Source organism: Gadus morhua, chromosome 15 (assembly GCF_902167405.1).
Source record: "Gadus morhua chromosome 15, gadMor3.0, whole genome shotgun sequence".
In the NCBI taxonomy this organism is placed as follows: Eukaryota; Metazoa; Chordata; class Actinopteri; order Gadiformes; family Gadidae; genus Gadus; species Gadus morhua.
In genome coordinates, this window is record NC_044062.1 from 28,586,275 (window position 1) to 28,601,058 (window position 14,784).

The following is a 14,784-nucleotide window of genomic DNA, read 5'->3' on the forward strand; positions in this document are numbered from 1 at the left end:
TATTGAGGACCCGGAATGTAAGTAACAACAGTTGATTAAGGTAGCCGGAACGGGAATCGACGTCTTCAATGTTATCCCTAACGAAGGTGTTAAAGGCCTTAACGCAACGTGATTGCTTACGGCTCAAAAGCTGTTTGATACATTTGTTCAGCTTGGTCTGAAGATCATATATGCCAAGTTCCATGAAGATTGGACATAATTTGATATGTCAAAGGGCTGCAGAGATAATGGCGTGTTTCCGGTTTGGTGGCTTCGCGGTCGAATATCATTGGCTGTCGCGGATATTTCTGCAAGAAATAATATACTAGCTATACGGGGAGGTCTGATAGTATCCCCAGACATTGAAAATAAGCTTTAAATGTACTCATGTGAAGAGAGAGGAGTCAAAAGATATCGACATTAATAACAGCGCCGCCCCTTTGCTTATTATGCTAATTATGCAAATTGCCCAAAGTGCAACTTCTAGCAACCAAGTTCAATTCCATCCAATTAATTAACATATATGATCCCCCTCTTCCCCACAACATATGTATGTGGACCTCCCAAAATATTAACTAATTCATGAAGTGGTTCATGTTCCATTCAATAACAACATAACTTGTGGGTTGCAAAACCTGCTAGTGTGCCAAGCGCACGGGCATATCCGCCTTCCAGCTTCCTAGGTTTGATTCCTACTAGGGATGGGCAAAATGATTCTTTTCTGGGAACTAGTTCTTTCAGTTCAGTTCACTATAACGATTTGTTTTTTTGATTCGTTCGTTAGGTCAGATTACGTCATTTGGTCTCTGCCCCCTTTCCCCCCCCCCGGCGAGACGGCCGTGACCATAATTTAAACGACTTCTAGGCTCTAACCCCCGTGAAAATTGAGAAGATATACTATGTTACATAACCTCCCACCAATATTTATACCACTTGCTTACTCTCTATATTTCATTCATGGTTTTACATTTATAATTTTATTTTACTTTACATTTAATTCTTCATTATTCAGGCATTACAGAACTTTCATGGTCATAAATAAAAAATACGAACTGCAGTTTAATTTCTTTGTTTGTTCTTAAATTGACGTAGAATTGGGGATTGGGAAATGCCCTCCAATAGCAGATGGAGGGCAAGTCTATTTTCGAAAAAATGTAGGGGGATATATGAGTGGCCCCACGTCGAATGGTATGACCCAAGATATGTCAGACAGAGAAAGCGCGCATATTAGACGGTACCGCCTTGTCATTTGTTTACCCAGGTGCCATTGCAACACCATTGCTACCTCTCATTGGCTGAATCTTTGAGAACGTTGTAGACTCAATCAATATAAGTCGCGGGGATACAAAGCTCTGTTCGTTTGTATATTTTATTTACGTGACCATATTTTTGGTTAGTTTGGTTGGTTTTTGGCCTTTAGTCCCTTTAACGGATGACCTTGATTCAGACATAACACTTTTTGTCTCCAATTTGCTTATAAAACATGTTTTACATGTTAGTTTATCATGCTATAGTGCATATTAAAAGCAATTCAAGTGTTTGTGTGCAATTATACCGGTGTCAAATGAGGGGAAAAACGGTCTGTCTAGTTACTGGACCAGATGAAATGAGACGGAGAGGTAATAAAGTCTGTCGGCACGAGGACCTTGGATTTATTAAGTAAAGTGGCAACGGTTATACAGAGTCATAAAGCGTGAGAGATCGAATATGTCTAAGTCCCTAATCAGCGCTGATGGTTCGTCCAGAGCTTCGCCTCCGTGGAAGGTCTGCTTCAGAAGAAGATCAAGAGTTCCTCAGTGATACAGTCTTATGCTGTATCCTCCTCTCGATGAGGTGTGTGCGTTTGAGATGTGTGTGGTTCTGTGTGTTTTTGCTTGACCTTGGCTCTCAGGCCCCTAGTATCTGCATGTGTTCCTCCTAGTGGGGGAGAGCTCCTGAAGTGTCTCCTGTGTGGTAAATTAATGTGGCTCTCCCGTTCTTGAGGATGACTGGTGAATTGTCTGAGTGTCCACCATCTGCCAGCCTGGGAAATGGGGCCTTCGGCTCCGGCCTTGACCTGACTATATATTATCATGTTTGTGTTCGTTGCCATAACAGCCCTTAACAAAACACCCAGATAATTCACTTCGTCTGCATGCTATCTTGTTGTGTTTGTCCTGTCATTATCTGTATATGTTGCATGCTGTCCATAACTGCATTGTGATGTGATGCTCAGTGCCATGGATGCAACTTAAGTTGTTTGTTGTAATTTAGGAAGAACTTACCATTTCGTGCATGATTGCCACCTAACTTTCACTTCTGCTCTTCCCTAAAAGGAATGACATTAGAACAAATTAAGAAATAACATGCAGTAGTTATGAGGGAAAGAAGCATTTGTTAAATATATCTGTAGTATGAAATTGCTTAATGTATTTTATAATTCATCCATTTCCAAAAACCACCTATGAGAGCAAAGCTGAAAAAACACGCCCGATGGTGTTGGTAGACAGCTGCATAGATTAACATGAGAGTGTTTGTGTTCTGCGACACGCACAAGTAAAAAAAAACACACCAGATAAGCCATCACAGTTGGCTACATCCAGCCTAGTGATAAATATTTAGAGCTAAAACTACAGCTAGGACAAGCCCTGCACTCTGCTTATGCTTATGTTCACCATTTCAGTGACTTTATTTTAGAGAGGTTCACTAGCATTTAATGGAAGTGTAATCAACAGCTGTAGCTTACATGTTGCAAGTGCTGGTGACGACTCATCTATTTTGTTGTAACTTTGCCTTTTATGTGTGTTGATTCGTGTAAATATGTAGAGGCGACTACAGCGCACATAGATAAAAGAGCACTCTGCACTGCTCCTCTCCTATTTTCTCTTACAAACCAATCCAATCAATCAGCTTGGGTGCAAAAATCACAGAGGGGCTGCCCCAATGTAAAATTAATATTGGGGAAACTGAAAGAATCCACTGATTGTTGGGCTGCCTCATTATCCTTTCAGCCTGAAAGCCTGCTGAAGGCTGCCCTCTCCATATAAAAACAATTGGACAGCCAGTGCTTTATCAGAAGTATTACCGTTGATCATGAGAAGAGGCCTGGATTGAGTGATAAATCGTCATGATTTGAAACTCAGTTGACGATAGGAAAGACATGACGAATCAGATCCGACTAGTTAAATACAAACCTTAAAAAAAATTCTAATTATCTACTAGCAAACGCTGAAGGGGATATAATTGATAATTTCTGGTAGTGGGGGACTGCGTTCGCGCTCTCCCCTGATCATGTTGTTCTGAAGAAATAATAGCTAAGAATGGCTTCATCGCGCTGCCTACCGCAGTCCATCCCACGTTGCAAGTACGTTTCAAAAGATCACACAAACGATCATCCACGCCATCAAGTCCTAAGGAAAGTGGGGTTAAGACCGTGCCTAAAAAGACCTCATGCAGAGAAGAGACCTCTGCTATATGAAAGGGTGGTGACCTTTGTAAAGTCTGGAAAGTGGCGGGATGTTGGTCGGGTAGACCAAGCCTTTGTGGAGAGTTGTTTGAGCCCCGAACGGTATAACGGCATAATATACACATTCTGTTTTGAATTCTGCGATGAGTTATAACTTACCGGATTTATAAAACCCAAACGTCCCAAGGTTAATTAACATGGTGACCTGCTTTATTTCCCTTTGCTGTAATATTTGGGATGAGCTATAGTCTTACAAGATTCGCATTATATAACGTACACAATAGGTGTTCTGGTATCTATTGTATTGCTTTTGATGAGTTATTCACTCACCAGGTTTACATTGCATCACATACACAGAGAGCACTCTAAAATACAGATACACACGTCCCACTCCTTATGACCAGGGTTGACCTGCTTTGTTTGAACCCATGTTAAGATGTATGTGGAAGTGGTTCTGGATGCCCTCATGGGGGTTTATTGATGGCTTGGGCGTTTAATGTGGGGTGGGTTGGGGATCTGAGGGTCGCCTGATGATGGCCCGTGCACCAGGCGTCGCCGTCATCAACGGCGCCTTATTGCTGCTTTGCCTAACCCTAACCCTGAATCCTCATCTGCACCATCCTCGACTGGGGGATCGGCAGTTCAGCCAAGAGGGATTTCAGCTGTTCGTAAACGACATACTCCCCCCTCATCAACATGCCCACGCATGACAGGAACGTGAGGACAATGATCCTCTCTTTATCCGCCATACGAGGGGAGAGCCGCTGTAGAAGCTGCTGCATCCACGGCAAGCCATTTTCCCTGAACACTTCGATGTTCTTTGGGAACGAGAGAGACCTGGCCTCGATCTCCCTACAGACCGCCTCCGTCAAGCCTGCTGCCCAGCTCTCGTCACAGGGCTTTTGCCCGGGCCTCAGCACCTCCCCAAACCTGCCGTCCTCCCACGAGAGCACTTTCCTCTTTCGGATATCCCTGAGGGTGTAGTGGGGCAGGAACTTCAGGTCGAGCTGGTCCAGGCCTTGGGTCAGCAGGTCCTTAACATCAAGTCCTTTGGCCTTTGCAATTTCCCCTTGCCCGACCAAATGCACTGGGGTGGCGGAAGGAGTCCCGTGTGGCAAGGTCCTCTGTCACCTTTTCCACCTCCACCGACTTGGCAACCGTGGCTGCGGTCCCTGCAGCGCCCCCAGCGGGTTCAGGAGCCTCTTCACGTAACAGTCCTCGAGGAAGACCACCCACAGTGCACCCCCCAGCACTGCAGCAGAAGGGAGGGCCTGGGCAGGGAAGCCTCTGTAGTGGGTGAGGGAGTTGGCGTCAGTGCTCACTAGGGATGAGTCGGTCGCGACCGATTCGTTACAGCGAACGAATCCCGAACGTGAACGACAAGAACTGGTTCCCCAAAACAAGAAGAACTGGTTCTTTGATTCTTTTTTTTTTTAACATTAACCAAAAATATGGTAACGTAAATAAAATAAAATACAAACGAACAGAGCTTCGTCTCCCCGCGGCTTATATTGATTGAGTCTACAACGTTCTAAAAGATTCATCCAATGAGAGGTAGCAATGGTGTTGCAATGGCACCAGAGTAAACAAATGACAAGGTGGTACCGTCGAATTTGCGCGCTTTCTCTGTCTGACGTATCTTGGGTCATACCATTCGACGTGGGGCCACTCATATATCCCCCTACATTTTTTCGAAAATAGACTTGACCTCCATCTGTTTATTGGATAAACTCATTTCCCAATCCCAGGAGTCTTTGCTCCATTCTACGTCAATTTAAGAACAAACAAAGAAATTAAACTGCAGTTCGTATTTTTTATTTATGACCATGAAAGTTCTGTAATGCCTGAACAATGAAGAATTAAATGTAAAGTAAAATAAAATTATAAATGTAAAACCATGAATGAAATATAGAGAGTAAGCAAGTGGTATAAATATTGGTGGGACGTTCAGCTATACCATATAGAATATCTTATCGATTTTCACGGGGGTTAGAGCCTAGAAGTGGTTTAAATTATGCTCACGGCCGTCTCGCGGGGGGGGGGCAGACACCAAATGACGTAGTCTGATGTAACAAACTAATCAAAACGAACGAATCAAATAAACAAATCGTGATAGTGAACAGAACTGAAAGAACTAGTTCCCGGAAAATAATCATTTTGCCCATCCCTAGTGCTCGCGGTCCCCAGGCTGACGGAATACACTCTGTCTTCCTGGCACAGCGGGTGGCCCCAGAACACCTCCTCCAGAGCCAGCTCAGCCTGGTAGGCGGACCAGGCTGAGAGGAACCCCCCCAAGTCCCTTGCTGTTCCTCAACAGGCCGGTTAGCTTCACCACATAGTGGCTGGTGACCGCCCTCAATGCGGTCATCACCCCACTCCCATCAGCAGTGTCCTTGAAGGGGACCACCAGCGGCCTGGTCCTCAAAAGGTACCGAAGCTTCTTCATGCCGAAAAGGCTCTGCGGTTCCAAGGACGCAGGCACCCCCTCCACGCCAGCCCTGTATTTGCAGACCTGCTCCAGCCTCATGGACATCTGGCCCACCAACTTCTCCTCCAGATCCCCCATGTGCATCAGGTAATCCCGAGCTCTTTGGAGCATTTTTGCCCCAGTTGCCTGTTGCATGTGCCCGCACGTAGCAATGCAGCCACTCACAGGGTGGCGGAAGGCCCTTGAAAGCTTCCTGTGAGGGCTGTCTGTGTACAGCTGCAGGAACAGCACCTTCGGGGCCTTCAACACGCTGCTCAGCTCTGCAGACCAATCAGCAGCCAGGCCATCCAGGCTGGAGGAAAGATTGGCAGCCTGGAACATGGACATGCAGCTGAACAGCTGCACTCGCTGCCCCACCAGTTCCTGCAGCCCCCCCTGAGACCACATGAGGTGTGTGCCCTCATCTGCACTAGAAATAGTGAGGCCAGCATGGATTGAAACTGCCTCCACTGCTTCCCTGGCGGCCATTACCTCACAATACCAGGGCTCCTCCGACTTTTGGCCAAATCTGGTGAGTGTTTTTAAGATTTGAAAGTCCTGGTTCTCCGTCTCCCCAGCAATGGCCTCATCGAGGATCCCCAAGAGGAACCTCTGGTCCTGGGGCAGGACATCCCACTTGGCAAAGTCATAGATGTTATTCTTCCTCGCTGTGGCCCTACTTTTGTCCTTCGGGCCAAGTGCCTTCACTTTCTCCTTGAAGGACAGGAACGCTCGCTCCATTATGGCCCGTGCTTGAGCTGCGCCATAATGTGCGTCCCTCCGCAGGTCATCCGTGACCACGTTCGATGGCATGACTGTGAGGTTCATAAAGAACCCCCCGTCTGTAATGGCTATATAGGTGCCATGTACATGTTTGAGCATTCGCTGCTCCTTTCCGCTGAGCCCCGCAAAGTCAACGTGTTTTTTGATAAAGTGGTAGTGGGGAGCCACCACTGGGGGCCACTTCATCGACAAAAAATTGAGCCCGGTATTGAGGGCGCTGAGCTCCCTCACTTCCAACACAATCCCATCGATGTCGAAAGTGAATTCAAGGGATGCCATCTCGCCATCACAGCATGCCGCTGATAGGGGACAAACAACCTCCTCGTCTTGTAGAAATTCTGAGGCAGATTTGGCCTTTTGAAAAGGTTCCAGCACACTGCTGGTGTTGTCAGCAGCAACCTCAACAAAAGCCGGGACTTCCGGCTCTGGGTCCTCCCAGAGCATTATTGCAATTTGTTATAGCACTCAAAAAATTAGAGATTTTGTTGGGTGATGAAGGACGTCAATCTCAGAGCAGAGCAAAAAGCAGCTTGTCTTGTGGGAGAAATTAACCATTACTTTTATATTAACTATGAGTATAATCAGGCCTATATACATCAGGCATAAAAATTTATGGTGGAATGTAGAGAAACCACACCTGGACCCAGAGTAATGGCCTGATAAGGCGCCAAGGACTTTGGGGCCCAGGCTACTGACATCCTCCCATTTTTAGATTAACTACAGGAGATGAGCACATACGTAAGGGAATGCAAGGCCATTTTGAACATATACCAGGGCGATCATATCACATGCATGACAGCTCAGTTGGTGTGGATAAGAGGGACTGGGATCGGAGCCCCAGTCAGTGTGTCTTTTGCAAAACCACATGCTCGGCTCTGTTGTACCTATTTTGTGGGTAACAATAAAATCTCTGTCATTACTTTTTCCGGACTCCCCGATTTCTATTGTTCATAGCTAGTTGAAGAAAATTAGATAAGTCGTTAACAAAAATTGCAACTACAGTCTCTAGCTGGTTTGTAGACTGAATGAGAGGTAGGGTTAAGATTGGTTGGTCAGAGGGTCAGAGGGTTTGAAAAGGTATACAATGTTGTAAAATCCCAAATCAGCCCACGCCAGGAGCCAATCAGGCGTGGGGTCAAGGAAAGTTCGATCTGGTATTTTTCCATTCTGGTGTTTAGCCACAAAAGTGGCCATAACCATTATGTAGGTCTAGCTATGTATCTATCTATCTATCCATCGTGTTGGGAGTAACGCGTTACAAAAGTGGCTATGGCCATAACCACTATGTAGGTATAGCTATGTCATTCATTATGCTATGAATTCTCTGTGAATTAAATTGAGAAGACTGTCTATCTATCTATCTATCGATCCATCTATCTATCTACGTAACTATCTATCCATCGTGTTGGGAGTAACGCGTTACAAAAGTGGCTATGGCCATAACCATTATGTATGTCTAGCTATGTCAATCCTTATTCTATGAATTTTCTGTGAATTAAATTGAGAAGACCATCCATCCGTCCATCCATCCTGTTACGTAATTCACACATTCATACCAACAGGCCACATATGTCCTTGGCGACTAGAGGGGTCTCGTTACCATCCCAAGGAGGGATCCGGCTCCTAGGGAGGCGTTCGGCCCATACAAGAAGCCATTCATTCACGTATCAATTCTACAGATACGCGCGGCCCAGGTGTTCGGCGAACTCAGAAGTTCAGGGCCACATAACAAATTGCAATGCCAACAAACAGCCACTAGGGGTCAGCACAATACCATAAAGCAAGTTGTAATGCCAACACATAGCCACAAGGGAGCAGCATAGAGACACATACAACATCCAGAGAGGCGGGAGTTCAGCACCATGCTTAGCCAATCAGAGCACATAACTAAGTCCACGCCTGCCCAGTATTAAAGTTACAACCCATAGCCCAGGGGGTTAGAACACTCCAGGTAAAGCATCCTTTTGAATGCCCTACTAAGTGTATCTCCACATGTGCATGTACAATTCCCCTCCTTTTGCTTCATAGTATGCTAGTCCAAACCTTTGCTAAATAAAGTGAGTTAAAGCGATCCTGACTTGGCAGACTTTTTCCAAAAAGAACACGGCAATTTGGTGACCCCAACGTGATCTTGAGGAAAGGCCAAAGACCGGGGGAGCTGCAGAGGCGAGCGACGGGCGTAGCTCACCATCCCTTCCACGCCCAGGGCAAAAAAAACAGGTAAGCAGAACCTATTGTCTTAAAGACTAAATCTGCATAGGATTAGACTTAGAAATTTTAGGTGGAAGTGGTGGAAGCCAACGTCCCGCCGTGTACGCTCTGGAATCCCGGCTTGGTAGAAAAAGTGTAATCGACGTGAAGTTGAACAGTCGCTGAGAACTCTGAAGGAGATTGAATTAAGATAATATTCTTTGTCGCCATTGCGAGACTAGCTGAAAGAAGCAAAGGGCCAGAATTGTATATATAAATTAATGTTATAGTTCGACTATAATGTTCGGACTTGTATGTCACGGGGCCGATAGCGGCCAGTTCGACTATAATGTTCGGACTTGTATGTCACAGGGCGATAGCGGCCAGTTCGGTTTATATGGCAATGCAATTACTTTTTGAGTGACTAACCCTGCAATGTGTGTGACACATTTTTGCTATGTAAATGCTTGACGCTATGTGTGTGACCTAAGGAGGGGTCTGCTGGGTGTTGGTGTGTGGGGTGTGGTTGAATCTGGTGGGGAGTTATGGGTATGAATGACCTGTGCGTCTAGGTGGATGATTGTCTCCTTGCGGGGGTTGGGAGTGGGAGAGGTTGGATGCAAGTGTCTGGATGGAGTGAGGGGGAACTCTGGAGAGAGGGTGGTGTATGGTGGTGTGTTGGTTGTTGCTCGGTCCTCTGAGATGGAGGTTCATCTGGTGAGAGGATTTCTGACTGGGGGGAGCGGGGGAGAGGGTGGGATGGGTGGGGGGGGGGGGTTGGTTGAGTTGGGGGGGGGTAATTGATCTGAGGTGGTGTGGAGGGTGTGTGGTGCGACTCTGTGGGGGTCCTGGCTCCTGCTGCAGGTAGGGAAGGTGGGGGCCCTACCCCTACCCCTTATCCTTGAGGGAGGGGGGAGGGGGAGGGCCGGTTGTGTGAGGGGGGGTCTGTTGTGTTTCTGGTTGTGTGTATAGTTGTGAGTTCCGTCAGTGTGGGGCGTGGGGCTGAATAGAGTGATCTAGGGTGTGTGTGGGTGCTGGTTGGGGAGGCAGAGGGAGGGGGGAGGGGGGGGGGGGGTCTGTGTGGCTGAGTGAGGGCTGTGGAGGTGTCGGTGAGGGGAAGGTCCAGGCTCGAGGTGGGGTGGTATGGGGACCGGTCGGTATGGGGGAGGGGGGGAGTAGGTTGAGGGGGTGTGGGTTGGTGATGAGTGGTGAGTGAGGGGCGGACGGTGTATGGAGTAGTGTGTGTTCTAGTTGATGTAAGGTGGTGGGTAATAGTCTGTGGCCCAATCTCTTGTGTGCCCGGTTGGTCGCGATCGAGTTGGTCTATTGTGTGTGTGTAGTGTTCTTTTAGGATCAACATGTCATTGTGCATCCAGGTGTTGGTGTTGTCATTATTTCTTTGTGATGTGGTGTCTGTGGGTGATGGGTTTGATGAAGTGGGATCATTTGTGGACCTGTCGTAACATCCCCCTGGGGAGTTCCCGGGAGGACACCGCTCTGTCCGCTGTGTCCCTGTGGTGCAGGGCCTGGAGTATTTTAAAATATACTTTGTCTTTTCCACGGGTTGGGCCATCTGGTGCAATGTAGCGGGTGTGTGTTGGTGGTGGTGGGAGGAGAGGACGGGTGGATGGTGGAGGTGGTCTCTGTGGTCTGAGTGGTTGTGTGTGTGGGTGTGTTGGTGTGGGTCTGGTGTGTTCTGTGGTTTGATATATGTGTGTGGGTCTATTGTGGTGATGGTGGGTGTGTGGGGGTCTATACTGAAGGCTGGGGGGTCTATAACGGGATGTAGGTGTGGGAGGTAGCGTGCGTCTGTTGTGTGTGTGGTAGTGTGGCTGTGTGGTGTTGGTGCGATTGGTGTAGGTAGGCCTCCAGGGTGAATACACTTCAATAAAGATAGATCTATTTCAAAAGGGTGGAGCTGTGAGGGGGCTCTGACCTGCTGACGGTGACGGTGGTGGTCCCGTGGTGGGTAGCCGGAGAGGGTGGTGGTCCCGTGGTGGGTAGAGGCGACGGCAGGACGGTCCCTGGTAACTGCTGACGGTGACACAGCCAACGGGCCCATAGAAACACACTTCTATTGGAAAGGATGAAAAGTACATCAGAGTAAATAAAAGGGGGGATCTGAGGACCCCGCCCGCACACACACGCATAGAAGTATATATATATATAAATATATATATATATATATTTATATATATACATTTCATATATATGTATATACTTCTATGCGTTATATATATACATATATATATATATATATATATATATATATATATATATATATATATATATATACGTATATATATATACGTATATATATATATATATATATATATATATATATGTATATATATATATACATATATGTATATATATATATATATATATATATATATGTACATATATATATATATATATATACATATATATATATATATATATATATATATATATATATATATATATATATATATATATATATATATATATATATATATGTATATATAAACATATGTGTTCTGTTACATGTATGTTTTCTCCTGTGTAATTCAGTCTTTTATGTTTATTGATGGTCCTGTAATGCCATCTACTGGCGAACTTTGGTATTTTTCTGGAATACGTTCTAATATGCATGCCTTGCACTCCATTACACTACACTTGATTGGATTCACTTGATTGGAAAGCATGGTACTCACACTCGTCTTCATAATTGCGTCTCCTCTGGTTTCAAGTTGGCCTTTGTAAGCATCGTTGGTACGTTATCTGTATTGAACTGTGTCGTGGCAATTTCTCTATCAGAGTTTGCGTCTAAGACAGATGAGATATTTAGATGCAAAAAGCACACAATACTGTAGACAATTGGTGGTCAGATATATTTGTAATAAAAGTACGAACAAAGATACATCACAACATGCAATCAACAAACAATAAAACAGGCAAACATCACAAAAATCGGAGGCCTCAGATGGGAGCTTCTCGTTGCGTGTTACTTCATTCTCTAAAGGTACTGACGTGTGTCCCGATAGGACTCACTATATTGATGCACCTAGCCGTTCCAGAATCACTCCAGAATCATGCTGTGACACCATGCTGTCAACAAGGTCACCATATAATTTCTTGTGTGCTTACATATATCTTACGATAAAGTGAATTGCTTGCTTTATAACTTCTTGTGTGCTAACATATATCCTAAGATAAGGTAAATTGGTTACCTTATAACTTCTTGTGTGCTAACATATATCCTAAGATAAGGTAAATTGGTTACCTTATAACTTCTTGTGTGCTAACATATATGCTAAGATAAGGTAAATTGGTTACCTTATAACTTCTTGTGTACTTACATATATCTTATGATAAAGAAAATTGGTTTCTTTATAACTTCTTGTGTACCTCTTATATCTTATGAGAAAGTAAATTGCTTACTTTAGATATTCTTATGTGTTAAAATTGTGTGCCTTAAAATGTCTTACCATAAGAGCCAACTGGTTACATTATATACCCTTTTTATGTAGTAAATTGAATGCTTAAACATATCTCCTTGTGGAGAAACATTGGAGGAATACAAAGAACATGTGTCCCTTTAGACCCCATGATGTATGAACACTCGGCGCGTGATAGCATGTGCACAACTTCAAGCTTCTTGTGTTGCCCCTCGGGCAAAATAAGGGAAACTCGGGAACGTTTATCAAAGGATCTTTTGTTATCAGGAGAGTAAAAAAGGGAAATCTGCAGAGAAAGCTCAGTCGTTTCTTGGTCTTTTTGGTTTCTGTGCTGTTGGTGTGGTGTCGTGTGTTCTGCTCAACCCTGCTCTTCTGCTTCCAAAAAACAGCGGCCTTCATATCAATAGATGTATCATCTTAGGGACTCTGACACCGTAACGCTCGGTTCAGACTCTATTCTTTTTTCTTTTTAGCTTAGATTTAGAAACCCAACCTCAAGCTCTTCTTTAAGAACCGTTGGTACTTTTAATATGCTTAGTCTTAAGCGTGATTAAACAAAAGGCAGCTCTCGGGGTCGTGCGGTGTACCGGGGCACGAGAGTTGCTTCAACGTTAAAATACTGGGCCCCACTCGCGAAACGTTGGTAGTTTAGTCCTAAAACACCTTCCTCGGGCCCCTCTCGAGATCCGTTGGTGGCTTTAGTAGATTTAGTCCTAAAACATCTTCCTTGGGCTCCTCTCGAGATCCGTTGGTGTCTTTAGTAGGTTTAGTCTTAAAACCCCTTCTTCGAGCTCCGCTTGAGAACCGTTGGTGGTTTTAATAGGATTTCCCCCCCCCCTTCTTACAGCGCAGCCTAACCTTCTTGGGGAAAGGCTCAATTAGGATCCCCTCTTAGAGTTAGTAATAGTTTGGTTAAAATCCTGTCCATTTTTCATCTATATTCTTCTTCTTTTACTGTCTTTTCTTTTCAAATCTATACTCAGTTGTAAAAGTGATTGTGTTTATTGGACCTAAGAATAAATCTACCTGACTACATTTGTAGTAGGTAAACTCAATCGTTCGAGTCCTTTTCCCTGTCGACTCCTCGACACAGGCAAAGCAGAACGACGCGCTCTCCCAGCCGATCCCCTCACGGTAAGTGGCGCATTGTACAAGCAATGGTTGATTGTGACTGACGTGTATAGGGGGTGACAAGGCAAAAAGATACATCATTATTTCGTATTAACCAAGAGAGAGAGACCTTGGTCCCGCTAAACGGACGGGTCTGAATTCGTATTAGAGTAACTGTTGTGAAGGGACTTAACAGAGTGACCTGGGTCGGACCGGATTAAGACTGAGCCGAGCCGGACCGAGCGCCTCCGTGAAACCGACGATTCACGGAAACAAGCGGGCTCGACCTGGGTTGGTCCCGGGGAGCGTACGTGCGACACCCAGACTCACACACACAAAACACAAAGCACACCCCTGCGGAGCAGTGTGTGTGTGTCGTACGCGATCGTTCCTATAAATCACCGCGAGTGCGGTGCCAACACTCGACAGCACTTATGGAAGCATTAATCGCTAATAAAACAAAAATCATCGGCTGAACACACGAGAACATTCAGTTGGATCCACTGAGTTCTTTATTACAATTATGCTTCATTAACAAATAAGACAGAAAAATAGTCCCTTACATGTGCACAATAAACACGGGGACTAAAACAATAGAAGCAGCAGACTTTACAAATCATCAACAGGTGAGCACGTATCTTTAATAACTGAACATGTTCGGCGACTTCTTGGTTCCCATCAGAACACAAAAAATCAAGATTCAGTTTAAAGTCATTTACAACATGCAACATTATCCCAAAGAGACACTGAGGCACCCCTCCCCCCCAAAACAAAACCCAGGGAGGAGGTCCGGGAATAATATCGGAAAAACATTTGTTGTTCTATTAATAATTTCTGATTAATATAGACAGAGAGAGATTGTCCGGCCGTCTGTCTGTGGTTTCTTTCTACAACTGACAAAGAGACACTGAGGCACCCCCACCAAAAACGAAACCCAGGGAGGAGGTCCCAGAATAAAATCTGAATAACATTTAATGTATTATTTATAATTTCTGATTAATATATTATTATTCTTAAGGCACTTATGGAAGCATTATTCACTAATAAAACAAGAAATCATCGACTGAACACACGAGAACATTCAGTTGGATCCACTGAGTTGTTTATTACAATTATGCTTCATTAACAAATAAGACAGAAAAATAGTCCCTTACATGTTCACAATTAACACGAGGACTAAAACAATAGAAGCAGCAGACTTTACAAATCATCAACAGGTGAGCACGCATCTTTAATAACTGAACATGTTCTGCGGCCGTTTGGTTCCGAAAAATCAAAATTCAGTCTTAAGTAATCCACAACATGCAACACTATGCCATAAACCTCTTGGTTATTATGAATAAATATTAAATCTGCTTTAAATGAGGTTG

General features: G+C 44.7%; 1 long non-coding RNA gene across 1 annotated transcript in view; it reads right to left on the reverse strand.

Annotated features, from left to right (window-relative positions):
• Nucleotides 1-10,691: 10,691 nt before the first annotated feature.
• The window catches only part of LOC115560483 (uncharacterized), a 5,109-nt gene continuing 1,016 nt past the window's right edge, over nucleotides 10,692-14,784 (reverse strand). The window contains exon 2 of the long non-coding RNA XR_003979760.1: nucleotides 10,692-10,938. This is a non-coding gene — a long non-coding RNA (uncharacterized LOC115560483). The remainder of the gene's footprint in view (nucleotides 10,939-14,784) is intronic.